This window comes from Schistocerca cancellata, chromosome 8, assembly GCF_023864275.1.
Source record: "Schistocerca cancellata isolate TAMUIC-IGC-003103 chromosome 8, iqSchCanc2.1, whole genome shotgun sequence".
In the NCBI taxonomy this organism is placed as follows: domain Eukaryota; kingdom Metazoa; phylum Arthropoda; class Insecta; order Orthoptera; family Acrididae; genus Schistocerca; species Schistocerca cancellata.
Genome location: NC_064633.1, coordinates 511,387,780 through 511,404,435, shown reverse-complemented (window position 1 = coordinate 511,404,435; position 16,656 = coordinate 511,387,780). Strand labels below are relative to the sequence as shown.

The 16,656-nt window shown below is 45.0% G+C and overlaps 1 protein-coding gene and 1 pseudogene across 1 annotated transcript in view; both read left to right on the top strand.

Moving 5' to 3' along the window:
- The window catches only part of LOC126095660 (uncharacterized), a 755,174-nt gene that overhangs the window by 147,839 nt on the left and 590,679 nt on the right, over positions 1–16,656 (top strand). The gene's annotated exons all lie outside the window — the stretch shown is intronic.
- LOC126095814 (5S ribosomal RNA) lies at positions 15,882–15,999 on the top strand (annotated as a pseudogene).

Sequence of the window (16,656 nt, the reverse complement as noted above, 5' to 3'; positions counted from 1 at the left end):
GGAGCACTAGTTGAGAGAAATTTCAGTGTACTGCACTACCTAAGAGCTTAGGGAATCGAGGATGGTCCATCGACTTAAAGGGTGCACAATTACACGAGGAGGGTCCGGTTGGAAAGAAATTCCAACTAACTATATTAAACTAAGGTGTGCATACAGGATAAAGGCAGACATTTTTGTTGTTTCACAAGACTTGTCATTAATTATTTGTTGAAAGTGGAGATGTCTTGTTGTCCTCGGATATAGTGAGGGAGATCATTTCCGATTTTTGTTCCCACTACTGAAAAGAACTTACACTGCCTGAGTGTTGGAGTAGGACAGAATGGATTTTGCTCTGATGGAAATTAGTGTTTCTTTTGTGTTGTTCAGACAACATCCGTAAGGTAGGGGAGAGATGTGAGGGACTGTATACATTGGTACGATTAAGTCGGAAGAGAAGACAGAGTGTGGGGCAGTCTCTGCACTTGTCTGAATGTAGGAAGAGCAGGTGTGCGTAAGATGGTGAAGTATAATTTAAAAAGTCGAACGTCACAAACATCTCGTACACAGTCTTTCATCACCAGTTCCGAGCGCCGTGATCGTTCCTGAGAAATACCTTGCTGGATAACACAGCAGTAATCGATAATTGGAAATAGATCCATCTGTACAACTTATCTATTCAAGTCAAAAGGAAAGAACTTTTTACATATTTGTAGCGGACAGGGAGATAGTGGTGACTTCTGAGACATTGTAGTTACATGTTGAGCGCAGTTTACATTTACACAGTAGAACTACTACAACTACTACTATTACCAGTAGTATGGTTCAAATGGCTCTGAGCACTATGGGACTCAACTTCTGAGGTCATCAGTCACCTAGAACTTAGAACTACTTAAACCTAACTAACCTAAGGACATCACACACATCCATGCCCGAGGCAGGATTCGAGCCTGCGACCGTAGCAGTCGCGCAGTTCCAGGCTGAAGCGCCTAGAACCGCTCGGCCACTACGGCCGGGTAGTAGTAGTAGTAGTAGTAGTAGTTTTATTCATCTGTATGTCACTTTTCAAGGGTACTGGACATGTCTTGGTATAGCAATTTGAGAACAATAGAAGTTTCATAATTCATATACACCGTCACTCATTCAACAGCTCTAAAAATCAGTTCATAATTGGCCACTGCAGATGGCCAAGTCAATCTTTTCCATGAGTTAGAAGCATTCATTACCGCAAGCTGTCAGGGACAGCAGCACCACCGCCGAGCCTACAGAATTAACTTTGACGCTGCTGCAGTAAGTTGCCGAGGAGACTGTACAAATTCGAGGGAGGACAATAGAGTTTCCGAAAAGTATCCGACAACAGTTGTTTTCTGGCGTTTTCTACCTATTGAAGAAGCACAAGCAATGCAGAGTTTGTCTCTAATAGGAACGATAAGTAACTGATCTTTTCTGCATGTCGGAATATAAAGAGAAAGAAGCGCTGTCTCGCACTTGTCTCTGGTGTTGAAAAGATGTCTAATAGCATAAGTCACAATAAATGATAGCTGATATTTTCTCTGCGTCAGAATATATTAAGGAACAAGCTCTGCCTCATAACTGACTCATAGTGTGAACAAGGTTCCGTTGCGTAGGTCACGAGCAATAGTCAACATTTTCTGCCCCATAATGTAAGTAGGAACAAATGCTTCTCGCACTTGTCTCCAGTTGTGTTTAAGGAGTCTGATTGTGTACTGTCGGAACGAGTTGCAAGCAAAGTTCCTAGCTCAGATAGAACAAGGGGGAACTCAGAAACTGTGAGTTACTGGAAATACCTACATACAGTGTGGTCAGAAAACGTCTGAAACGCTTGTAGGGATGTTGCAGGGCAGGTTGTACTGAGATATGAATGTTACAAAAATAAAATTCGATACGTTGCGCCGTTTACAAGTTATTTAGCATTGAAGTTAGCCAATCAGATCGTCGCGCGCATAAATTCAAGTTTCAGCTAACGAGACAAAGCACTCGTTGGGCAACACCGCCCCTGGCAGGCCCCTTGAATGCGAGCGCGCGACGCCCCGATTGGCTAAATTCTATGCTAAATAACTCGGCAACGGAGCAACGTATCGAATTCCTTTCTTAACATTTATGTCTCAGTACAACCTGCCCTGTAACATCCCTACAAGCATTTCACACATGTTCTGACCACCCTGTATAAACTAGCAGGATGTACTCATTTGCGTAGATATACAGTCACTTAAGACTCTTCGTCGAATAAGGTTGACATAATGAGAAAATAAATCGTTCTTTGATTGAATCCTTAAGTTTTTGGGTTCTTGCCGGCCGCTGTGTCCGAGGGGTTCTATGCGCTTCAGTCGGGAACCGCGCTACTGCTACGGTCGCAAGTTCGAATCCTGCCTCTGGCATGGATTTGTTGCTGTGTTTAGGTTAGTTAGGTTTAAGTAGTTCTAAGTCTAGGGGACTGATGACCTCAGATGTTAAGTCCCATAGTGCCTAGAGCCATTTTTCTGTTTGCGTTCTTATTCAGTTCCCACAAATTACAACTCTTCTCTCCGTTCCAGACTCACTTGTGCTAAGCATCCGAAGCAACTTTCTCCGTGTCACTTCGTTAAAAGTGACTTACTATACCTCGTCCGACATTGTTATCGGCGTCTTGATTGCACTGTGTAGGCCACACCTTCGACCAGGCTGTGGATGGGACTTGTGCTGGGGGGGGGGGGGGGCGGCACTACACGGTCCAGTCACATTAGTGAGACCACCGCCTATGTTCGGCGTCAACGTCCAGTAACCAGGTGGCAACAGTGTCAGCGTCAGGGCACATTAAGTGTGCCGGGGGTGGGGAGGGATGGGTGCGTAAATCAATGCAGTCGTTGTCTTAATGTGTAAACTGGGCGATTTATCTGATGTCCAAAAGGGTATGATCACTGACTTTTGGGAAAACAGAGAAGCATTTTCGAAACGGCAAAGTTTGTAAACTGGTCGCGTGCCGCCATGGTTATATCAAACTGTGCATGAAAAAACGCCGCTACTCAAAGCCAGTTCCGTAGCAACTTCGTTCCACCACGGGCTATTGATAACAGGGGTAAATGAAGCCTGCAAAGATGTGTTCGGGCGAACAGACGTGCAACTGTTGAACAACTAACCGCCCAGATGAACGAAGGGCTACCAACAGTGTCTCTTCAACGACCGTTCAGCGAACGTTGCTGCGCATGAGCTTCTGCAGAAAGCGCGTGCTTACGCACCCATGCTGAATGCTTTCATCGGCGACGAAGGCTGGAATTTGGACGCCAGTACCCGGGCTTGACTTCCACTGAGAGGCGACAGGTAGCTTTTCAGATGAATCACATTTTATGCTCAACCCGAAACATAGTCGTTGGCGTGTACGGCGTGAAATATCGGAAACAAACAGCCTGCAACAACTGCGGGAACGGTGCAGGCTGGAGGGCATTCCCCGGGTTATTTCGTCATCCTGGAAGGTACAGTGGATCAAAACAGATTTGCAACTATCCTCTGGGACCTTTTACACCCCTACATGCGGATTGTTTTTGCTCGTCATGAAGGCATCAATGGTTCAAATGGCTCCAAGCACTAGGAGACTTAACATCTGAGGTCATCAGTCCCCTGGAACTGTGTAAACCTAACTAACCTAAGGACATCACACCCATCCATGCCCGAGGCAGGATTCGAACCTACGACCGTAGCAGCCGCGTCGTTCTGGACTGAAGCGCCTAGAACCTCTCGGCCACATCGTCCGGCATGAAGGCATCTACCAGTAGGACAATGAAAGGTGATACACAGTTCGCAGTGTAAGTACATGGTTCGAAGAGCACCTGTATGAGTTTATGATACTTCTCTGGCCATGAATTTCCCGCGATTGAAACTCAGTGGAGAATCTGTGGGACCACCTCGATCGGACTGTTTGCGCCGCGGATCCTCAACTGAGAAACGAAGCACATGATCTTGAGTCGACATGGCTCCACATCCTGTCAGTACCTTCCAGAACATCAGTGACTGTCTTCCTGCACGTGTCGCGGCGATCAGCGCTGCAAAAGGTAGCTATTCAGTCTTTCGACGGACGGCCAGTTAATGTGACTGGACAGTATAGTTCGGTGTAGAAGTCGAGTGCCCTGTATGAAGGAGGTGGTGTTTTTGTAGAGTATTCCAGAAGTCGAGAGAATGTGGTCCTCCTTTATAAACCGAATTGCGGCCTCTAGTACGTAATATCAAGAGATTCCGAAAGTGGGTTCCCGTGTTCGGGCGTTGGTTTCTGGTTGAGCCGTTTCCAGTTGTCTATGTGAGTGTTGGCGCGGGCGCCATTGAGACATCTTGGGAAACAAGGAAATTCTAAGGAAGCGAAGAAGGGGAGGTTTTGCCGCTACCTGTGGATCTAACGCCTCAGCATGAGCGTCCGATTTGGGCGTGAAGTACGGTGATCGGTCCAATACGATTTCCTGGCGCGTAAAGAGTGCAAGTTGCACAGTCCTATTCCAGGATATGTTCAGCGACAGCACGATCGAGTGCGGAACGCGCGTGACTGGCCATGCGTGGCTCGTACTGTGGCTCGACGCGTACGGCCGGTTGGCTAGCCTGCTCCTGACGCGACAGACTGCGCGCGCGCGCTGATAAACGGCGCCGGACTTATTCTCCGTTTGTGTGCCGCAGCCGTAATGAGATGCCTGCGCGCGTAACAGACGAGGTGTCGCAACGAGGCCGGTCGCGGCCGCCGCAGCCGCGCAGACGGGGGTCGCCCGGTGACTAACCGTGCCGCCGTATCTGCCGCATATCAAACGCGGACTGCGGGCGGCCGTTTGTCCGGCGTGGACACTCCCAGCGCACGGCGAGAGACGCGGGTGATCGATGAGAGATAGGAACAGGTTTACAAGCGTGTCAAGGAAACGCGCGGCCCCGGCTGCGTGGCTGTGTGTCTCTCTCTCTCTCTCTGCACATCCGCCTTCCACCAGCCTCATTTGTCTGCGTTGTGCGCTCGGTAAAGGCAGCAGCGCCAGCAGGTAGCGAGGTGGGGACGCTCCAGTGCGTGGTAAGCGCTACAGTAGGGACTGTGAGTTGCATTAGACGTCGAGGCCTGATGCATTTTTCTTATAAAGATGAGAGTATTTCCACATACATGTCCTGTAAAGTGACTCGTTCCACATGATTTCGATAAAAGAATCGTTCACATAGTGTTGTGTACATAGTTCCATGTAGGCAGCGCGTACACAACTCTCCCACTAGAGCGCGCCCCGCTAAGCATAACAGCGCAGGCGCAGCGCTCGTCCGTCTCCGCACTACGAGATGGCGCTGCCTTAGAAACGGACCAAATTCTGCTTCCGCCGATCCGCATATTAATATGTAACGCAGCCAATGAGATTGCTGCTAACACAGAACCTTTTCTCCTTGCGGATCACACTCGTGCAGTGATACCTGAATGCACGAGGTATTATAACGATTGTACAGACCTCCCATTAGTCAGTCTGTATGAGTCTGCATTAGTCTGTACCAGTCTGCATTTGTCTGCACCAGTCTGTACCTGTCTGCATCAGTGTGTACCAGTCTATAGTCAAGTTTCAGTCTGCGCCTAATAAGATTACCATATTCCTGTACATAGCCATGAAGATAAATGAATAGACACTTTGTCAAGTATCAGAGATATGTGAGAATAAGATTAACGTACCAAGACCAATAAGGAACTTCAGATTGTCAGTTGTAAACAGCATCCAGAATCAAGTTACGTAATGTCTATGCTTTTTATTATATTAATAAATTTGTGTGAAAATTAATCAAGTTCTGTTTAAAGTTGGTCACTGTCAACCTGCTACTCTAAGCGTGAAAGTGGCATTTCTATCGTCTGACCTAATGGCAGAAGATAAACACGCCACGATAAGACCACGAAACATATTGCTGACACTCGCCTACTTCGTTAGAGCGACAAGTCAAATAATATGACGGTGTGTGTACCGATAGTCTTACAGTACGCACACCACACATAGTCTATGGAACATGTAACTAACTAGGTGATGGTGTTATCCTCGATAATTTTGGACATGCCATATTGACGTTGCTGTTATTGCAGTATGCTATTTCAAAGGCCCGACGTGGTAGTGCCTCGAGAATTTCGACGCAAATTCTAGACACCCTCGGCTTTCCACCCGATATTTTACGTACGAGCGTGAGAAACGGGAGAGTGTCTACCTCGCGCCGGTTGTCTGTGTGCTCAGGGTGGACGTGTGTCAAGAGAATACGGCAATAGTCACGGTCGATCGGCGCGTGCAAGTGTTTGCCTCGCTCGTCACAGAAGTTACATAACCAGCTCTAGGAGTAACCGCGGATTACTCCGTGACGGTGCTACGTCTGTCATTATTGTGAACAGTTTATTTGTGTAAAAGAAAAGAAAAGACCCTTTTTACTTACTTACTCTTACTTACTTACTTACTGACTTTCTAGAGTTGCGGATGGTGGACTCGAGAGAACCTTGCGATATTTTTGGAACTGTATTTTTTGTAAAAGTAATTAATAGTTTCTGACGAACTGCGACTCATTGGACTTACGACATATGATTCATTTATGTGAAAACTGTTACGTGGTGTTCTGTTTGCGAGAGTGAAATATAGTAGGATTGATTTAAAAGTATGTGGAGTGTACGCAATCGTTTTAAGAGTAGAGAAAATTCCTCCAAACAGCATGATATCTTCGGAGAATAAGTTGGGCAAATCGTCGCAGCCGACTGTCCTGAAAAGAAGATCGACAAAACACCTCCAAGTAAGTCCAATGATGAAGGAGACGTGTGAGTCTTGCACACCAGCATCCCATTGCTTCCTCTAGTCGCCGGAAACCGCCAGAACGTCTAGTAGTATCCTGTCTGAAGGGAATTGTGCATTACAGATTTGTCACAAACGCGTCACCCACGTAAATAAATGTCACTTAATGAGGCATCAACGATATAAGCCTTCAAGAGGTGCCCTGACAAGCGACGCAAAAGACGAAAAATAGATGCCTTCGTAACGGATAAAGACGTTGATTACAGAGTCGAAGCCGGTAGGATCTCGTCCGGCTACATGCTTTTTATTCGTCTTAGCGTTCCAAACACATTCTTGGAGTTTCTTACAAATGCAACAGAAGTATGTTTTGCAATATTCGATGTCATTTACATTTCCGTCTGATCAGAAAACTAAGGACGAAATAACTATTTGGCTGTTTATTTCCGAATATTTGGCGATTTCCGATTGTGCGGGTAAGCAGCAACGTAAGAGGACAGATTAAATTGCTGTTAAGTGAAACGAGCAGCAATAAAATTCACATTATTTCTTGTCGTGGCGTCTCCAAAGATGCCGAAGACACGAGTACAACAAATATCGTTAGTGGACTTATACTCCTCTTAGTGAGAGGAGTGCGTTAGGCTCCAACGTCCACCGTAAGTTTCCCGGTCGTTTCGATGATTTTTGGCGTGAAAACATCTATTCCCAAGAAGGGATAACTTTCTCATGTGATAAAACACCGTGTCACATCTGAATCGCTAATAAGTACGACACTCATAACGCGTAAGTAATGGTTGAGCCCACAACGGATGGATCGTGACCACATGTGTTTGTCGTGCAGTATTTATTTTATGTGTGATGTCGTCGTACCAGTATAGGCGCAGGCGCCTAATATTGTAGAATAAACTTTATGTTGAGTTATAAACACCTTTAGCTAGGACACTGATTCGGGTCTCATTGCGAAGAGCTTTCGGAGCACTATTAGGAACCAAATTGAGACAAATTTTAAAAGCTTTTATTTTTGTGGGGTTTCACAGCTTCAACGTGTTTTGAGAATAAAGACATCCTTCAAGTATGCTGTATTCTTTTTACCATCTTTGTCATTCTCAGTCTTGAATTATTTTCAAGTACGTATCTTAAGCTTCCACAGTAATTTATCGCTAGTACATGTAGACAGGTTACGATTGTTAGCCGATACAATCCAACAGCCGACCGCCGTGGTCTCGCGGTTCTAGGCGCTCAGTCCGCAACCGCGCGACTGCTACGGTCGCCGGTTGGAATCCTGCCTCGGGCATGGATGTGTGTGATGTCCTTAGGCTAGTTAGGTTTAAGTAGTTCTAAGTTCTAGGGGACTGATGACCACAGATGTTAAGTCCAGTAGTGCTCAGAGCCATTTGAACCATTTGAGCCAATCAAACAGATCTTTCTGTTTGTGTCGATTAGTAGACTTAACCGTGTACAATATTATATTACTTCTGTGCGACATACGCACAAAAGTGAGACGTGTTCCTATCCACATGCACCACCATAAAATAAACCTGGAAGCTTAATATACGTGCTTGAAAACGACCCAAGGAGAATAATGGCAGATCGCACAGATAATAAATAGAATACAGCCTACTTGGATCACGTAAACGGTAATACATTTGCTACTCAGTAATGAATACATACCATGTCCAGTACCTCTAATGTGCGCAAGTAACGTGGAGAACTGAAGTGGAACACATGCACAGCCATCTAACTGTAGATTCTTCTTATACACTCCTGGAAATGGAAAAAAGAACACATTGACACCGGTGTGTCAGACCCACCATACTTGCTCCGGACACTGCGAGAGGGCTGTACAAGCAATGATCACACGCACGGCACAGCGGACACACCAGGAACCGCGGTGTTGGCCGTCGAATGGCGCTAGCTGCGCAGCATTTGTGCACCGCCGCCGTCAGTGTCAGCCAGTTTGCCGTGGCATACGGAGCTCCATCGCAGTCTTTAACACTGGTAGCATGCCGCGACAGCGTGGACGTGAACCGTATGTGCAGTTGACGGACTTTGAGCGAGGGCGTATAGTGGACATGCGGGAGGCCGGGTGGACGTACCGCCGAATTGCTCAACACGTGGGGCGTGAGGTCTCCACAGTACATCGATGTTGTCGCCAGTGGTCGGCGGAAGGTGCACGTGCCCGTCGACCTGGGACCGGACCGCAGCGACGCACGGATGCACGCCAAGACCGTAGGATCCTACGCAGTGTCGTAGGGGACCGCACCGCCACTTCCCAGCAAATTAGGGACACTGTTGCTCCTGGGGTATCGGCGAGGACCATTCGCAACCGTCTCCATGAAGCTGGGCTACGGTCCCGCACACCGTTAGGCCGTCTTCCGCTCACGCCCCAACATCGTGCAGCCCGCCTCCAGTGGTGTCGCGACAGGCGTGAATGGAGGGACGAATGGAGACGTGTCGTCTTCAGCGATGAGAGTCGCTTCTGCCTTGGTGCCAATGATGGTCGTATGCGTGTTTGGCGCCGTGCAGGTGAGCGCCACAATCAGGACTGCATACGACCGAGGCACACAGGGCCAACACCCGGCATCATGGTGTGAGGAGCGATCTCCTACACTGGCCGTACACCACTGGTGATCGTCGAGGGGACACTGAATAGTGCACGGTACATCCAAACCGTCATCGAACCCATCGTTCTACGATTCCTAGACCGGCAAGGGAACTTGCTGTTCCAACAGGACAATGCACGTCCGCATGTACCCCGTGCCACCCAACGTGCTCTAGAAGGTGTAAGTCAACTACCCTGGCCAGCAAGATCTCCGGATATGTCCTCTATTGAGCATGTTTGGGACTGGATGAAGCGTCGTCTCACGCGGTCTGCACGTCCAGCACGAACGCTGGTCCAACTGAGGCGCCAGGTGGAAATGGCATGGCAAGCCGTTCCACAGGACTACATCCAGCATCTCTACGATCGTCTCCATGGGAGAATAGCAGCCTGCATTGCTGCGAAAGGTGGATATACACTGTACTAGTGCCGACATTGTGCATGCTCTGTTGCCTGTGTCTATGTGCCTGTGGTTCTGTCAGTGTGATCATGTGATGTATCTGACCCCAGGAATGTGTTAATAAAGTTTCCCCTTCCTGGGACAATGAATTCACGGTGTTCTTATTTCAATTTCCAGGAGTGTATGTCGAAGATAAAACAACCTCGCTCCGTTAGCAACACTTTGTGGTCTTTGTGTTTTCCGCTCGCTCGATTTTCCGATCACGTGGCAGGCGTGAGTAATTGTCACAGCTCTAGTTCTTGCTTGAAACTACTTTGAATATCTTCTCGTCATTGCCTGAGCTGCTCAGGTAAAGGAGGCCGTATCTGCGAATGAAATTAACTGAGGCGCATATCCTTACTCGTTCCTCAAGGGAGTTTTGTGAAATTCACGACATCCAATACTCACACAGTGTTCAGGAGTTGATAACCGTAAGCCTTCATTTCTACCTACGGAAGCAGGTGTAAGCATTTTGTAGAACTCTCGGAAAAAAATCTGATTGGCGGATTGCAATAGGCGGGTGCTAAAGTAGACAGTTCTAAATCCTTCGGACATTATAGCTGACTGCATTTCATGTCATCAAGGGCTGCTTCCTGCTAATAAAGAGAACTGGATTGTCACGAGTAATTGCTCAAAAAGGTTGTGGCTGGCGAATTTGATCTGACAATGTATATTTAGTTATGACGCTTCGTTTCACCTTTCTGGACATTGGAATAGCTGAGTAATCACGTTCGGACCATCGAAATCACACAGTGTCCATGAAATTCATCTTCATAATTAAAAAGAAAAAGAAGTTATTGAGCTATTTCACGTCGTATAATTATGGCTCCACAGACGTTCATTTTCGGAATTTCGAGAACGTCTACTGCAGTTAAACTAACATGAAATGCAGTAATGCTTTTTCCATGGAAATGGAGCTACGTGCTACGCTTATCGCCAGTCATTGTCTCGCAATCGTGAATCCTTTACAGATCAATACACATTAAGCACAGGTCTGTTCGGTTAAGCTATGTCTTTGCGGGGACTTTATGAAGGACAAGTGTGCATGAAAAATCCCAAAAGCCGTACACCAGCAGAAGGAAAGTATATGCCGTAGGATGAAACGATCGGTGTTACAATTTGCGCGTTGCTTGTTCGATTTGGTGGAAGGGATCAAACAGCGCGGTCATCGGTCCCACCGAATTAGAGAGGGATGGGGAAGGAAGTCGGCCGTGGCCTGCCAGAGGAACCATCCCGGTATTTGACTGAAGCGATTTAGGGAAATCACGGAAAACGTAAATCATGATGGCAGGTTTGTACCGTCGTCCTGCAGAATGAGAGTCAAGTGTGCTAACCACTGCGCCACCTCGGTTGCTCACATGTTGCTCGCATAAAACAACTAGTAGGAAAAACATAGCCAGAGTTAGCTTCACTGAGGGATTCAAGGAAATGTAATTCATCCACGAAAGAAATGGGTTACAAAACACGTATTCGACCGGTTAGCGAGAAACTTCACCGTATGGGAACTATAGAAGAGATAGAGAGGATTGAACGAGAGTGGCATGTTTCTTCATAGGGTCGTTTATTCGGCACGAGAACACTACACAGATGTTCATAAAACTCCAATGGCAGACGCTACAAGAGAGGCTTTATGCATCACGGAGAGCTTTAATGCTGAAATTCCGTACTAACTGTCCAAGAAGAATCCTCCTAGATACCTCTCGCTAAATGAACACGACGAGGAAATGGGTGCAATTAGATGTGACACGGGGCATAGCGACAATCATCTTTTTCCATGCGCGTTTCGTGAATTGAACAAGTTCTGAATAAAACAATGTTTTGCTATTACTGAATCCCGCTCTTATTGGCGTGCGGCTACTTTTAACTTCCAACTGGAGGAACAGTATATATTGTTTTAGGGACATCATATTCGCCGTTCACTATGGAAGTCATTTATTTTACTATGGCAGTTTCAGCCTTTGGACCGTTTCCGTGTGGTGCTGCAAAAGATTTTGCTTCAGCGCATGTCAGACTTGAAAATTCTCCGACACGTATACACGTTATAGTAAATATACGCCTTTTCACAGTAGATATACAGCAACCGTGAAATGATGTAATTTACGTGAAATGTCACCAGCGTTACCATCGTTCACATAAATCGCTACAAATATATTTTCTAACACACTGTGAAGGATTTTAACATTGGTGACATGTCATGTAATTTACATCATTTCACCACGAACAGAGCTTAGCACTCGTCTTATATTATCTCTGTTTCTACTACGAAAATGCTTTTTTTTAACGATGACATTTATAAATGTTGGAGAATGTTAAAGCGTAACACATGTTGAAGCAAAATATTTTGCATTACCACTTGGAAATGGCCCAAAGCCCGAAACTGCTGTTGTGAAATAAATAACTTCTACAGGCAACAGCAAATATCATTTCCTTTAAAAAATGCTGCAAGACTGTGAATGCCTAGCCGGCCGGGGTGGCCGAGCGGTTCTAGGCGCTACATTCCGGAACCGCGCGACCGCTACGGTCGCAGGTTCGAATCCTGCCTCGGGCATGGATGTGTGTGATGTCCATACGTTAGTTAGGTTTAAGTAGTTCTAAGTTCTAGGGGACTGATGACCTCAGAAGTTAAGTCCCATAGTGCTCAGAGCCATTTGAACCATTTGTGAATGCCGACCATGACAAGTTGAAAGTATGTCGTTGACCAGACGAGACGTAAAACTCCGATCTTCCGTCATTCATCTGACGTTGTATAGCATTAGGGATCTACTCAGAATGGCAAAAATTGTAATTGTAGAATAAGATACGATATGAAATTAATAATTTGCACGCTAGACTATCATGAAAAGAGAGGGCTCCACAGAAATGAATATTAAGGTTTGACGTGAATCTCGGTGGTTCAATGGCTATGTATGACGCGACAAATTGAAAAGATACGAATTCGAACCTCCGTCACTCGCTGAATTTTAAGCTGTCATTTAATACTTCTTCCACCTCTGGAAATGTCTTTATCCGAAAAATGCCGAATTGCACCGCCCGAGTCCACGTTAAAATTTAAGTCTCCCTATAACTGGCTGTGTAAGTCAATTCAGAAGCTCGGAGGAATATAATGCCATAGCTCCTCCAAGCGGATATGCTTAATAAAATATTAGGGTAGATCACAGCTTTATTCAATACACTGTCTGAGTTCTGAGGCGATGTATAAATTCCAAGTGTCACCTCCAGTACATGCTGTTGTCCTACATCACCTGAGGTCAGTTCTGTGGTGAATGTCACTTGAGCCCTTCTGTTTGTTGGTCCGTATGAACAGAAAAAGATATGAGGCTTCTAGATAGGGCCTGATGTTAACACTTCGCGCCAAGGCGGACTCACAAGGGTAATCGATTGAACATATTCTCAATAGATATGCTTCAGTATCTCTGTCGAGTCCCATTGAAACCTTTAATTTCTCCTTTATTAGTGAGGAACTCCGCCTTCTAGCCCACGTTCTTGGGGAATCACACTCGTACATGTTTCTTAAATCAAAAGAATGGGGTAGACTTGAGAGAGACAGCTACATCGTTCGCTAGAAAAGCTACAAGACTCTTACATACAGAGAGCACCGTCAGCTAGCAACAATCGCTTGTCGTATTGGAAAGAACTCCCAGACGTTAGACGAGGCATTCTTGCTGTTTTGGACATTACGATGCCATGAACATTGGACAGGAAACAGCGCTAAAGTCACACAGCAGCTGATTCAGCAATGTGGACAGAAGAGAAGACGAATGTGATCTAGAAAAGTACTTTTCACAAATGCCTATACATGCCAAAATACTTAGGTAACATGAACAACGAGCTATTATTGTTCATTAACTGTTGAAATTGCACGAGATAGTTTTCCAAACGTAAATGTTGCTTTTTACAGTATTATTATCGCCGAAATGTAATCACCGGATCCTCATACATAAATAACGAGCGATTGTAGTCAAAATATTAACTGTCTGAATATGTGTTAAGCTGATAGGATACCAATATTTATCGTATAAGCGAATTCACACAAATTATTCCTATCAGACTGTTATTTTTTTCAAACAAATCTTGCCACAGTACTGGAAACATGTGAAACAGTTCTGTTCATTTATTTTATCTGTTTATAGGCTTGATGCAACTTCCGGATGTTTGGTCCCTGACTCGGCAACTGTATTACGGCACCAGTAACCCGGATATTGCATATTTTCGTTCCCTAAAGGCGGAGTATGCTTCACGATCGTGATGCTAGCCCATTAAACCAGAAGCAAGAGTCAGACATAAAATTTCCCGGCAGGCTAAGCCGTACGACACGGGTCCTTGAGAGACTTTCATCTGAACTTGGTGGCCCTTGAGCTGACGTCATGCTCACGAGCACACAAACGCCATCCTTTCTCTTCAGTGACGACATCAATAAATAAGCTCGCCTGATGCAGAACGTATACGGCAATCAGGTACGAAAGTGCTAAAATTTAACACCTAGATACAACTCTCTTTACGAAACTGCGAGTTATTAGTTTTAAGAGGGATGTACGCAAAAGTGGTCAAAAATGTTGAAATTTTCGGGCAGCATTTAGTTCTACGGCAAGTTAGAAATTATGTCTCCAGTTTTCAGAGTTTAATTCGTATTGAAAATTATGCAAAAGCCATCTTCTTTCAACGAATGTGTAGTGCCACGCTCCTTTTTTCTACACAGCTCTGCACTTACAGGTATTTGTGATGTTTTATTATTTCCTGCGGTCAGAGAAGCGTCTGAAGGTTATAGAAGGCGGTGAAGCAGTTTACGATGAGTTATCTTTGTATTTCGTTAGCTCTCTTTTCCTGTTGTTACTGTCTCTGGTGTTCAAATATAAACACTTATTGTTCTGTTGTTACTGCAAGAAGCAAAGGCGTCTGCAAACTTTTCGACTGCATTGCCGTTTAAAATGCCAAGCTATAGCGGTAAGGTTTTTAAGAAAGTGACAAAAAGCCGTCATTTACGTTAATAAAACTGTTTCAGCAAGATACTGAAGAGGATTGATAATATCTGTACTGCTACTTACGAAATGTCAGTGAAGGATATTGCCAAAAGGGCACGCCAAAAAATCGGATTAGAAGAAAAGAATCGGACTAGAAGAAAAGAAGACCAAATGTATGGTTGTGGCAAACATTTTGGCACTTGTTTATGAATTAAATCCTAATAAAATCGTACCAGTTTGCTTTTGTTCTACAATATTACTTTTATTGTCTTAACCGGTTTACGGCTTACAATTTATTGAGTATTGTAAAATAGCCTTGTAAGTATTATAACAATACTCAGTAAATGTCTGAAGAAGGCATTGTAAGCCGAAAACCGGTTAACACAGTAAAAGTAATATTGTAGAACAAAATCAGACTGGTGTCATTCAGTTTATTATTATAATGTTGTTCTACCAACAATCGACGGAAGACTCTGTAAACATAATAAAATCGTCTTTCTTCATTTCCCGCAACTTACGTTTTCCATTGTGTAGGGAATGTTTTTCCGCTAAATCATAGCAGATAAAAAGGTGAAATTTGCTACATACTGTAACAAAACTTTCTGCGGTGCAAAATTTTTCATAGTGCGTTACTGTAAGTTTTATTTAAAATTTTGTGAAACATAAATTGCTACGTATCATACACATAAATTTAAAAATTGATTGTGAGAGTTCTAAGAAAAATACTGAAAAATTGGTGCACAGATTTGTTAATCTATTCACTAAGAATAACTTACCACATTATGAGAGTGATAAATAAAGTAATCTTCGAGAAAATGTTCCTCATGTAATAGTAGGTGTTCTAAAAATATTCAGCTTCCTCATGATCAAATTATTTGACAAAAAAGTGAAAAAATGCAGATTATAGCGAGTACCCTGATGACAACATGTGTAAAGTTTGGTTCAATTATCTCTCGAACTTTAAAAGTTACGTTAGGCTATACCTACGTGTGCATTTTGTCATGCGTAGCCCTTAGGAACGCTTAGTATTTCGACGTCTGCATTATCTGTGTTCTTCAGGTGTTGGTCTCAATGATCTCCGATGTCCTTGCAGTCTAGACTCCAGTCTTCAGTGAAACTGAGAAAACCTCAAAACCATTATTGTAGGTGTCCTTACCCTCCAAGCCAAGGGCCTTTCCACAGTGGTCACACCGGTTCCCGTCAGATCACCGAAGTTAAGCGCTGTCGGGCTGGGCTACCACTGGGATGGGTGACCATCCGGTCTGCCGAGTGCTGTTGGCAAGCGGAGTGCACTGAGCGGTTGTGAGGGAAACTGGGGAGCTTCTTGAGTGAGAAGTTGCGGCTCCGGTCTCGGAAACTGACATACGGTCAGGAGAGCTGTGTGCCGATGGCATGCCCCTCCATGTCCGCATCCAGTGACGCCTATGGGCTGGAGACGACACGGCGGTCGGTCGGTACCATTCGGCCTTCATGGTCAGTTCGGGAGGAGTTTAGTTTTTTCAGTTTCGTTCCTTACTCTCCAAAGCCTAACTCGAGCTACTGGAAGTTATTTTTGTACGTATGCGGAACTTCATAACCGTATGAATTGAAAAGTCCGGAATTTTATCGCTTTTAACAACAAAATATTTGTAATTTAATCTCTGAGGGCAAAGCAAAATTCTCAGTCAGTCGGAATTAAGCCATTAACGAAGTCATATGTGAGCCTTTGCAAAACATTAAACGTACCTGCAGTGGTCAGCAAGAAAAATTCTTATCACACCCCTCCACCTTGCGACCGATTTCTTGGAGTGCACGTGACAAAGCACGAAAAGCGTGATGTTGACGTGTTGTTATACAATGGACTTGTTTCAGTCTAATACATGTTGGGCCGTTGAAAAACCTGCGACTAGACCCCTTTTATGATGATTTATTTTGTCTTTATCAGCCTTTTTTGGGCTG